Raw genomic sequence first — 12231 nt, 5'->3', positions numbered from 1 at the left:
TCCAAATCCCATGTCATAATATCCACTTATATATATATATAAATATAACTTCATCAGCTAAACAATGAAGAAATTCATATCAAGTCGTGTATCCTATGTAGACTCGTGTTACATCATAGCCACACAAAGTTAAAGAACGCCTAAATTTATTGCAACTGAGAAGGAAAACATTTTGAGAAGAGAATATAAAAGTAGGATTTACAGGATATATGACCTGTCATTGTCTGGTAAAAGTAGCCACTTTACATACTGTGTAACATTCACCATTCTGCCCATGTTTAAAAATCAACATCTCTTCAACTCTTCCAGTCGGAAGCCAACAGATGTTGACTTTTGTGAAGTAAAAAAGCTGAAAAGTTTAGTGATTTGGTAGGGGTTTATCTGGCACATTTATTTTAGCAAATAAGCACGCTTGAAAAAGCTTTTTAATTTTTTACTTCTTCTGACACCAGTTAGTTTGAAAAAAATTATTTAGAATATATCCAAATGCTTGTAGACAGCCTAATTTTTTTCGTATAATCAAATTTTACTTCTCAAATCCAGCCTGTTTACGAACATTTTGACATACTCAAAAGGTTTTTTATAAAAAAATAATATTTTTTACTTTTCAATATATTTTCATAAATGGTACGTGTTTTTTTTTATTGTAATAAAAGTTTTCTTTTAAACATCTAGTAAATGTTACAACTTACTGTTACTAACCAAAAAAGAGACTAGCTCTTGTGCTTGCACTGTTATAGTTATTTATTTATATTACAAGAGCCAGAATTTTTTGGCATGTTCAACCTTAAGTGTTCCATTTTTTTATTCTATGTACTGTTTTTCTTAATGCTAATTAAGGTTTTCATTTAAAAAAAAGGTAGTTAAAAGATATATAACAATGGGAAAAACAGTTATGAAGGGAAAAAATATTTTTATGAGACACAAGTGTTGAACAATTAAAAAATATTACCTCAGTACATCATCATTATCATTCCTTTTTCGCACCTAATGATGCAAAGGGCACTGCATTGGAACACTAATCTCAAAGTATCTTGATAATTTATGTTACATGAAGGTAAGATGACCAGTCTTTCGGTTCAAGTGCCAGTCTAGGGACTATAAAACATTCTAGTGAAAAGGCACTTTTTTAAAATAAATATTTCATGTCAATCATATCGGGAATCGAACCCGAGACCTCTTGTAGGCAAACGCGCTGACCACTACACTACGAGGCCGTCAATATATTTATTATTTTTTTTATTAAATACATAATGTTAAAATTAACGTTTTATATGAGATATGGATATCTAGATATTTACATGGTTTGTGACCTGTCGTTGGCTGCTTTACTATTTATATTTTTAAAGAACGGAATAGTCTGCAAAAAAAGTAAGTATTTTCAAATAAGTATATTAGGTGAAAACCCCACATCATTACTGGTAAGCTCTTGCCTTTCCAAAATCAACATAAGGAAGATTTGAGAAAATGTGTATGTAAAACACTGGCAAATGGTGAATATAAATTCAATTCAATTTATTTTTTTAAATATAACATATATATTTCAAACAAACATTTAATACGTACATATTATAAAAAAGAAAAAATACATGAAAGAGACTCATGTCAAAGCAGTAGGAGCATCCTGCTCCGGAAAACCCCTTCGGATACATAGAACATATCAATATCCAGAGCGATGTTGTTCAGCATGGCGGCAGCCCTTCCAACAGGCATAACCATCGGCTGGTTGGTCCTGTACATCAGAATATGAAACAATCTATGCTGACGCTGTCTTAGGTAATTATCAGAAACATACAAACCAATGTTCATCATAATCTCGGGATTATCAACCGTACCGCGCAACAATCGATAAAATGTGTAGTCAAATACACGTTCCTTCTAGTCTCTAAACTGTTGTAGCCAAGCATACCCTAGAGAAACTCGGTCGGGTAGAGCCAAGGATAATACCCGCACTCTCTCATGTAGATATCTCATAAAGTGACAACCAGCAAATGACAGGTCACAAGCCGTGTTTGGACTTCCATATTTCCTTCGCAAGAATGATAACTTTGGTAACTACCCAAAGGGCCAAATCCTGGCCTTGCCTACAAACATTTAAACAAACTAAAAATACTGTTAAATACAAAATACGATTTTAATTCAAGGCCTATTAAAAAAAAGGAATTCAACTCTGTTGTGCAATTTAAAAAAAAAGATGACTGTTAAAACATTTTATTTTAAAACGTAAACAGAGAAATGAAATATAACAGGATATTTTTGAAACGATCTCGCAAATGACTCTTTTATTAAAGGATTTTAAAAGGTTTTCTTCGTATTTTTAGTGCACGTTTAAGTAGGTAGTTAATATCTTGACTTGAGAGGCAAATATTGGTAAGTTTTAAAATCGTCAAAATGTTAACATAACCAAACCATCACGGAGTTTCCCCGTGGAAGTAGGCAAAGAGACTAGAACGCAATATCTATATGTCTTTATATACGCTGCCCTCAGAAGCAAAAAGGCAGCTATTTGCAACTTTTTAGTTTCATCAACTTCATACAAATTTTTCAAAACTTGCAAGTGAAAACACAGTAGGTCGATTGTTTCTAAGCATGTAACCAGTATGTGTCATTTCTATGCTACGTATTTGCTTATGATTCTCTACATACTGGAGAAAAGAAAGCAAACTTTAAAAAAAAGTTTTTCTCATTCTGAATATTTTTTTTACTGCTTCGTTCGAAAATTTTAACAGACAATTACCATATATTTAATTCATTTGTGATTTTTGTCGAAAAATTGCCGTTTAGTTAATGAGGGCAGTACATACAGTACAGTTTCCTCTACATTCATATATCTGTAGGGTTCATAGTTCATAATTGATGACACACACGTGCTAAAACGGTTCACCTGAAATAGTGTGATGACCGAAGAAAGCAATGTCATCATGCCCCCGATTTCATGTGCAACTCTAATAGTATTGCACATGAAATCGGGGGCATCGTTCTGCAATACATTCACATCGTCTCTACCCTGAAGAAATGAACGACAAAGGAACGTCGCCAATAAAAAGGCCTCAAAATAAATGAATTAATAGGAAAGTGAAGTATTTGAAAAACAAGGAAGAAAGTAGGGTTAATGCTGTTGAGATGTGATCTCTGTGACAAATGTGTGGTAAAGCTTTGTAAGTGAAGACTAAAAATGACGAGATTCGTGCTTTATGTAAGGTTCAGACAAGCATTATCGACAAAGGAGTAAAATCAAGAAAGGAGTTCTGGACAAATGGACGGCGAAACAACGGCTAAACAGACATTGATGGATGCAGAAAACGAGAAAGGCGGAGAAAGACATGGCATGAACAAACTCAACAAATACTTAAAAAGGACATGCATACAGTCGGAAAAATCGTCGGAAAGCCAGACATAGGCAGAACAGTGAATGTTACACAGTGTGTAAAGTGACCACTCTAACCAGCCAATGACAGGGCATAGCCCCGTAAATGTCTAGCCTTCCATATTCCCATCTTTAAAATGTTTTCGTTTGCAGAAAATTTAGATTTAAATAACTCCCTAGGGAAGTAATCCAGCATGTTTGCAAACATTTGGACATATTTAAAATACTGTTGTATTCATTTTCATTTTTTAAAACTTATGACCATCAGGTTAATGCTATAAATATTATTAATAAAGGAATTTCCTTTTTGCGAGGATTTTGTATAAAACTTCGTTACTGCCGTCTGGCAGTTATTTTTATAACTGCTAAATGCATTCATTCGAAGTTGCTAATTAGCTGACGTCTGAGCTGCTAGTGACTGTTGGGCAGTGCCTATTGGTGGCCAAAAGGCGTTTTATTTCCCGAAATGGCCCAACTGTCCGACAAGGGAAAGGCCTTGGGCTATAATTGCCCGTTTCGAATCGCTTTGTGCCAAAACTCACACATTTCTGTTAAGTTCCAAATTAAGGTGTAAAATATTACTCATTTCAACCCATAATGAAGAACTGGTCATTTATTATGAAAAAACAATGCGCTCTAAAACAGTGATTAATATTTTTAGATATTTTAACAGGCACGGAAAAACAAGAAACATATTCGGATGTCTGGGAATAAACAGGGCTTGATTGAGGCCCTGTTAATTCCCAGACATCCGAATCGGGTTGTGGTCCTGTGGCTGGTGTCTCGGACTCACGGACCAAAGGTCCGTGGTTCGAATCCTACTCAACCCCAACTTGATGTACCAGGGTTGTCCAAAGGACGACCCTCGGCTGATATTTGTGAGGCCCGCGACGTGTTTTTGATCTATCGCCAATACGAAAATTTTCCTTTTACAAAATTAAATTCGTTGAACATTATTTTATTTTAATTGCATCCCAAAAATATGAATAAAAAACTCATTCGTATCTCAACTAGTTTTTTGTCACTATTAATAGGAGAATTCCCTATCTGTGTATTTGTTTCTCCAAAATAATGAATCTTGGTTTTAAAATGGTCGATGATGGGCATTACCTATTTTTGTGAACGTGCGTATTTTACAATGAATTTTACAAAATCAAAATAAAGGTTTTTACTGTCATATAAATTATTTACACATGCACTGCGTCCCGCAAAAACAAATGTTTATGTTGATATTGACAGGAGTGTGAGAAAAAAATAATTAATGATGAGCTAGTCAAATTACTTATACTTTGATAATGACATACCTGCATTTTTGTTACAAAAAAGTTGAAATATTTGTTTCTGTGGCCCTTAAATCTATTTAGTTATTTAGATTGGCCTAGAAAAGTATCTGGTTTAGACAACGGAAGCGGCTAGATAGGAAAGAGGTAAGGGTTTGTGGAATCGATACTAGTCCAAGAAATTAAGGATTGTCTCCATTTTTACATCATAAAAAAAACATCAATAGAAAAAACGGGTGTTGAAAAAATATTTGTTTTTTTTCAATTTTTTTGTGAGTAATGATCCTCACTAGAAAAAGTTTCGTGATCTGGACCTGAAACACAGATTAATAAGGCAGTGAAATAGGCTCTCTCCCTCTTTCCTGCTCTTTCCTTGCTTGTCTAGCTCCCTAAACAATAGTTGCGCTTATAGGTTCGTTTTTTTGCGGGTATATTTAGCTTTTAAAATAAAAAAAAATATATAAAGACCCCTGTTTTTAGTAGCCTTACGTGTCATGTACAAGAATACGGTTTGTCTTGGAAATGAGATGTTCGATAACTAATTTTAGTTTATTATTATTACCTTTATGAATCCAATCACCATTGTTGCTAAGTCCAAGAACAATGTTGAAATAAATAAAAATAGGACACAAAATGCCAAACGCTCTCAAAGTGGAACGGAAGTTTTGCTTATGCCTGTCAATGGTCCGGCTTCCCCTGTATGAGTTTCCACCACCAGATCCTCACACTTTAGTCAAACAATTAGATAGAACATACCTTTTCCAGTTAATATAAGCCTTGTACATAATAAGCAAGGCAAAAAATATGCAACTTCTTTATTAAAAAAAAAAAGTCCAAGAACAATGGCCCGCGATAACTACTTTTAACGACAGTGTTGATATCTGTTAAGGATATTCCATCTTTCCTGCATTCTGCTTCAAGATTATGGCATTGTAAACTGAAAAATGGGCACTGAAATAACAGACGTTCGGTACTCTGTGAAGAAGAATATCATCGCATGGACAATAGTCATCGTTCCTTAATTTAAACCTATATAGTTAACATCTCATAGCTTCGTGAACGGTAAAAATTTGGGTCGTTTCGAAAGTTCTTTGTTGATGACGGCGGAAGTTTGCTGCATCAGCCACCGTTGGGAAAAACATTTTAGTGATTTTACCTGTAGAAGAAGCCCAGTAATGATCCTCCCAACGCTCTCTCGGCTTCTTTAGTACCAGAGCCTTTCTGATTTCAATTTCAATATTCCAAGAACGAATCTATACAGTTTTCTGTTCAGTTTGCTTTTGCAACGCCATTCATTGCAGTTAACGGCTACAATGTCATACCAATATTTTGCTTTCAATTTGTGGCGCGATATATAACTGTCTTACGAGAAAACCATTAATTAAATTATTAAACCGAATTACAGTCTGTAATTTGGAACAAAATGTGGACAGTATGAATACATAATTAAGTGATTATAATTTCTGATCGCTTAAAACAAAATATGACGTTTAGAAGCGTAATATTAAGTTCGTAATGAATCATTAAAAATTCGTTATCCGCATGTGATAGCCGTGGAAATCAATTAGGATACTTCCCTAAATCAATTTTGACTAATGGTCGAGCATATGGCGATACAATATTAATCTTATGGACAATGAAATTAAATTCTTACGTTTTTTTGAAAAAGGCTACCCCGAAAATATTCCGGAATTATGATTGTTTAATGAATTAAACTATTATATAAGGATTATTATTCAATAAAATTAGTTCATTTATTTCACAGTTTTAAAATGTACAGAGGTTCTCTGTTTCAGGTCCCGACTATTTAGGAAATTCCTGTGTTTAGGCAGGACCTTTTTATTTACGTGTGTATTTTTTTTATTAAATGATGCTTAAAAATTCAAATAATAGTAATAATATCGAAAAATTAAAAAATAAATATAAATTAGAAAAAAATACCGATAATACTAATAATTTAAGCATAAATATAAATTAGAGAACATAAAACTAATAATTTTAAAATGCAAAAATAATTGTAAATTAGAAAGCATTTCATTACATAAATAGATTATAAAAAATCTAATAAAATGAATAAATAAATTTACTACAAATTAATGTTAGTATATTGACAGGCGACGTGGCTCAGTTGGTTAAGCGGCCAACGGTTCGATTCCCGCCAGTTGCAAGAAAAAAAATCCAACAAAGATTTTTTTTCTCAATTGGTGTGGGTGTTGTGGTGTATAATTCATAACTTCCTTCACAAAATTTTACATGACACAATCAATCATTATTTTCATGTCCCAACTTGCTAGATACATCTATGTTAGCTCTGGAATGTAAAATATTTTTATATAAACAATTGACAGTTTTTCTGTGACTACTGGTTTCGAGACGAACCGGTCAGTTTTGCTATTTTGGGCCTTAGTTAGTTACCATAATTCGCATTCAGAAGAATACGCAATCGGTCTGCTTTTTTCATTGGCGCCAATTTTTAAGGGCTTGTTGCTTAAAAAAAGGTAAATCAAAAAGGACATCCATATCATTTATTCTTCTTCTTGTGCCCCACTAAGTGTCCCTGGCCTACTTTAGCTATTACTTCTAAAAAGGCTTCCTGTCTTGTGCTGCCCGGAACAACTCCTGAGCCCCGATCACAATGGGAAGTTAACAGAGTTATTTTCGACTGTCTATAAAGAAAAATCGATATTTGTGTACGAAAGTGAGTATATTCGCATGAACATTTGAAGTATCTTCATCAGTTACTCATAACTGAACGTGTTTAAAAGAAAAAAATGTATTCATATTCAGCTTTTCATACAGAAAACTTGATATTTTGTATTTAAAATTTAAGATAAATGTTGACTTCCTATTGTGATCCGCTCCCCGGTCCGCGATAATAAAGGCTATCTTCATCGGTAAATACCGAGATTGTATACTTAACTTCCGTACTATCTCTATCCACCTCGGTATGTTCCGCCAACTTGTCATCTCGACATGATATGATCGAATCCAACCAACGAACGACCCCGAAAATTTAGGCCGCATTCCTTACTTAATTAAAGTTTAAAATAGTTATCATTTATATTTTAAAATAGGCTTCTGTGATAAAACGTGGTAACTTCAAAGCGATTATAAACTAAAAAACTATTGGCCTTTTTGAACAAAATTTGTAAAAGCTAGTAAATTTCATAGTTTTTATTACAACTTTTACCCTTTTTACCCTTCTGTATTTTCCTATGCCATTTTTCCCCTGTGTTATCTCTTTGGGAACTGTATGTTATATTCTATACTGTTCCCATGTTAAACCCGTGATTGGACCATTTATTTATCGTTGCTTTGTATGCATTGTTTTTTTTATTGTTTTATTTGGGAGTTGCTTTATTATTTACTTTGCTTATAATATACAAGATTTTTATTTTAAAAAGTGGATTTTTCTGCAATTAAATATCTTAAAATGTATCTAAATTATTGAGATCAGGAGGGATATATTTATGTGGGCTAATCAGGAACTTCTCAGCATTTGCTCACGTGGAGAGGAAACCACTTAAAACTCTTCAAGAGAAGCCGGCCTGTTGGCAGCAGTCAACAGGCCTTCCGTTCCACTAGAGGAGTGTTCGGCATTTTGTTCCCTATTTTGGTTTATTTTACCAATTGCTTGCACTATATTGATCATGTATGATACTACCTCTCATGTGAGTCCTTTATTACCCATCACCGATGGGATGTCGAATAGATCTTCACCCAGGCTTCTCCATCGCGCCTCCAGCTGCTGTTTTTGAAAGCTGAAAAAGGGGCAATGTATCAACAGGTGAGGGACAGCTCGAGGAGTAAATGTATGTGTTGCTACATTTTGTATGAGTGAGTTGATTTTTATAAATAAATCAAATTGCATATGTTTTGTTTTATTAACTAAGGTTTTGATTAGGTTAATTAAAAAAGCGTAGTAATAGTTGAATTGCACATTTTATTCATATTATTTTACAAGTACATTCGATTTAGAAATAATCACGAGCTAATATTGAAAAATTCACTAAAGACAAATAGTTTTTCTATATTTTATATCTACATATAGTAAAAGTCAAAATTATTAATTAATTTGTACATAAATAAATTAAAATCTACACTTATTTTACAAAAATGACACATTTATTAAAAACTCAGCAGTAACTATAATTATATCAATAAATAGGATTATTTTATTTTATCTTTTACACACTTCTTATGGTAATAAATTACATATTGTTTTCATTTATTAATTTATATTAAATTACTTCAAATATGATTTCTAGAACACATTTGAGAAGTTTTTCATGGATTTAAGAATACATTAGCGGACTTGAGTGAAATCAATGTTTTTACTGTTACCACGGGGAGAATTTCGTTAAGAATCGGGAAATTGGTTTTAAAGTCATTTATTTTCCAATTTGATGAACACCTAGGTATGCTAAAACAAGCATTGATTCGATATAACAGATGGATTATATCAAATCTCACCTGCACAAAAACTGCATTCAGAAATAAATTATGATGTTCAAGACAATCATGAGGCAGTAAGAAAATTACCTTTAAATATATTACAACTGGACATTGGCTGGTTTAGGAGGCCACTTTATGCACTGAATTACATTCGCCATTCTGTCTATGTTTGAACATCCATATATTGAATGTATCGACTACCGCGGAAAACCACTTTTAATTTTTCTTTATGCTCTTTTTTCGCCGAAGATGCCGAAGATATTAAAATAGTTTCGATTTTTTTTGTTTATTTTAAAAAAATAAGTACAAATATGTTTAATAATACCAGAGAATCTTATTTTATCCTTAAACCCATGACACATCTCATATCTAACATTTTTAAAGAATTATTGCCTATAATATTTTCAATTATACAAAATTATTATAGTCAACCCTTTAACACCTAGGCATGATTTCAGTCACATCATTATTATTATTATTATGGATAACTTATATAGCGCCATTTTCGTAATATCATACCTCAAGGGCGCTTTACAAAGTGATTATATAAGATAGAAATTTAATTTTAACTTTTTAATTTAAGAAAAATAATGTACTTTGTCACCACATGCTAAGAATTTATTCAAGTGGGTTTTAAGTTTTTTCCGAAACATCACTTCACTTTCACGTCCTCGCGCCTCTGCATTCCATGCCATAGGGCCTGCGACCGCAAATGCGCGTTCACTAAATTTAGTACGCTGTTTGCGTAGAGGTATAATAACTTTTCCTCTCGCCGTAGACGTAGCTGATCTAAGCGTGAGACGCCTGTCAGCTAGTTCATCTGGAATGCAGAGTTCCCTTAGATGTTCCGGGGCAAAGTTGTGCAGTGAGCATAAGCCAACAGAGTTTGTATTTGACCCTCTGTGGAAAACGTAGCCGGTGCAATTCCCGAAGAAGTGGAGTGACATGACTGAACTTAAAGATTTCGAAAACAAGTCTCGCTGCAGCATTCAATACAGACTGTAGGCGAGTCATTTTGTTCATTGGTAGACCTGCATAGATACCATTAGTCATATATGTGCTCTGATATTAGTTTATTTTTATATTCATATTAAAAGTAATTAATTGTTGAATATTGGTTTAGTTTTTTCATGTAAAAAAAACCTGGTGACGTAATATTTTTTGTTAATTTTACAGTTCCATATTATTTGGTTTATAAAATCAAATTGAATTTTACATTTTGTTTGTATTGCATTTGAACTGATGAACAAAAGTATGTAATTTGATAGGAATAAACACATTTGGCTTATTTATTTGAATTATTTCGACAACATTGCCAGCGTTTTTAATGTGGTTTTTCCACAGCAAATTTGAAACCCAGTATGTCGGAACATTTAAGCAGTTGGAGCACTTCTGATCAAACAAATCTACTCCACATTAGGCCCCATTATAAAATATGGTAATTTCAGACATCTTAGAGATTTCGTCAGTAGAATTATTATGGTGAATTGATGATGGAAGATAACGTCATGTCTTTTGTAAAGACATAAATGTTTCTTTGAATTTTATTTCTACCATTGCTTAAACATATGTTCGCCAGTTTTTTTTCATTTTCAAACAAGTTCGATGAATAAAAACGAAAATCTTGTTGCCGGCTAGTGGGTTTGCACGTCCGAAGGAAACAATTTTTATCAAAATAGTTTCCACCGCCTGGTGATAAAGGTAGTCTCAATATAGTGGACGATAATGATGGTGATGCGTCAGGTAATCTGTCAAGCCATTCTTTGAGTTGTCCTTGAACTTTGGTCGAAATTTATGAATCCGACGAGCAGTCATAATTTAAGACGAAATTTCTGAATTAGTTCTCATCTACATCGGTGCAATCTTCTGGATCAGTTTTCAGTAATTCGGATTCTTATCATAACTCTCTTTGCAAAAAATTATCTTTTTTTTTTTTAACCCTCATTATTTTTACCAACAATTTTAGGAAAACGTGACATTCAATAAACCAAATAATAACATTGTCACCTACATTATAACAGAAAAACATGGGCCACAATGGCTTGCAGTTACTGAGTATGTAGAACTGATTTAACATTGTAAGAAGCTGAAAGACATAGCTGGGTCAATGGTATGTACGTTACGCTTCCTGGGAATTTAGGTTTTTATATTCCGTATCACCATGACCGCACGGTGTTTAAGGGTTAAATATATTTAATTCCATACGTATCTACATATATATATCACAAAATATTTTTCAGTCAACTAATAAAATACGAATATTTGAACAGCAACAAACGCAAAAATAAGTATATAGTTGTAAGTAAAATGCATCATTGAATTTACAGATTCCTTAAATAATGGAAAATGTAGGCACAATAATAATTTAAAATTGTTATTATCGCATTCAAGGCAAATTAGGCTGGGCTTAATTTGCCTTGAACAAGAAAATCACAAGAAATTTTCTAAAAATACACAGTATTTATTCAACAATGTTATGAGTTTGTCCAAATTTTTGTAGACAAGGAAAGGATTTCACTTCCTCGGGAGTTATTAAGATTAACATATAAGAACAGAGATGGTGAACAGCTTAAGATATGGGAATATGCAATTTAATGCATTTACAGGACTTTTGACCGGTTGGTTTAAGAGGTCCAACATATAAAAAATATTTTAAAAATAATTCAGACGTTGTCTAGTGGATGAAATCAAATGAATCTAACCCACAGTATGAAAGGTTTCAGCTGTTAAAATGATGGAAGAATTAAGAAAATATGGATGATGCAACATAATCAGAGTGGTAAATGTCAAACAGTGTAAAGTGGCTACTTAATCCAGCCAATGACAGGTCATAAGCCGTGATAACAACGAGATTTATATTCCCTTCTCTAAAAATGTTTTTCATCTCCGTTGCGAGTATTCATTGTTTATTTTTTTATATTTTAGCTTTTTTAAACATCTTTTAAGATTTAATAAACTGAGTTAAAATAAACTGTTTCAGAAGATTTAACTAATTACCAAGGTATTCCCAAAATTACAACAACATGTACCCTATAAATGAACGGATAGTGAAAATTCTCACAAAGCTAGCGAAATTATAAAATACTGATAATTTTTACAAACACAACTTTTGGTTTAATCTTTACACCT

This window comes from Micrasema longulum, unplaced genomic scaffold, assembly GCF_059751315.1.
Source record: "Micrasema longulum isolate JH-2025_06_02 unplaced genomic scaffold, ASM5975131v1 h1tg000202l, whole genome shotgun sequence".
NCBI lineage: Eukaryota > Metazoa > Arthropoda > Insecta > Trichoptera > Brachycentridae > Micrasema > Micrasema longulum.
This window is presented reverse-complemented; position numbering follows the sequence as displayed.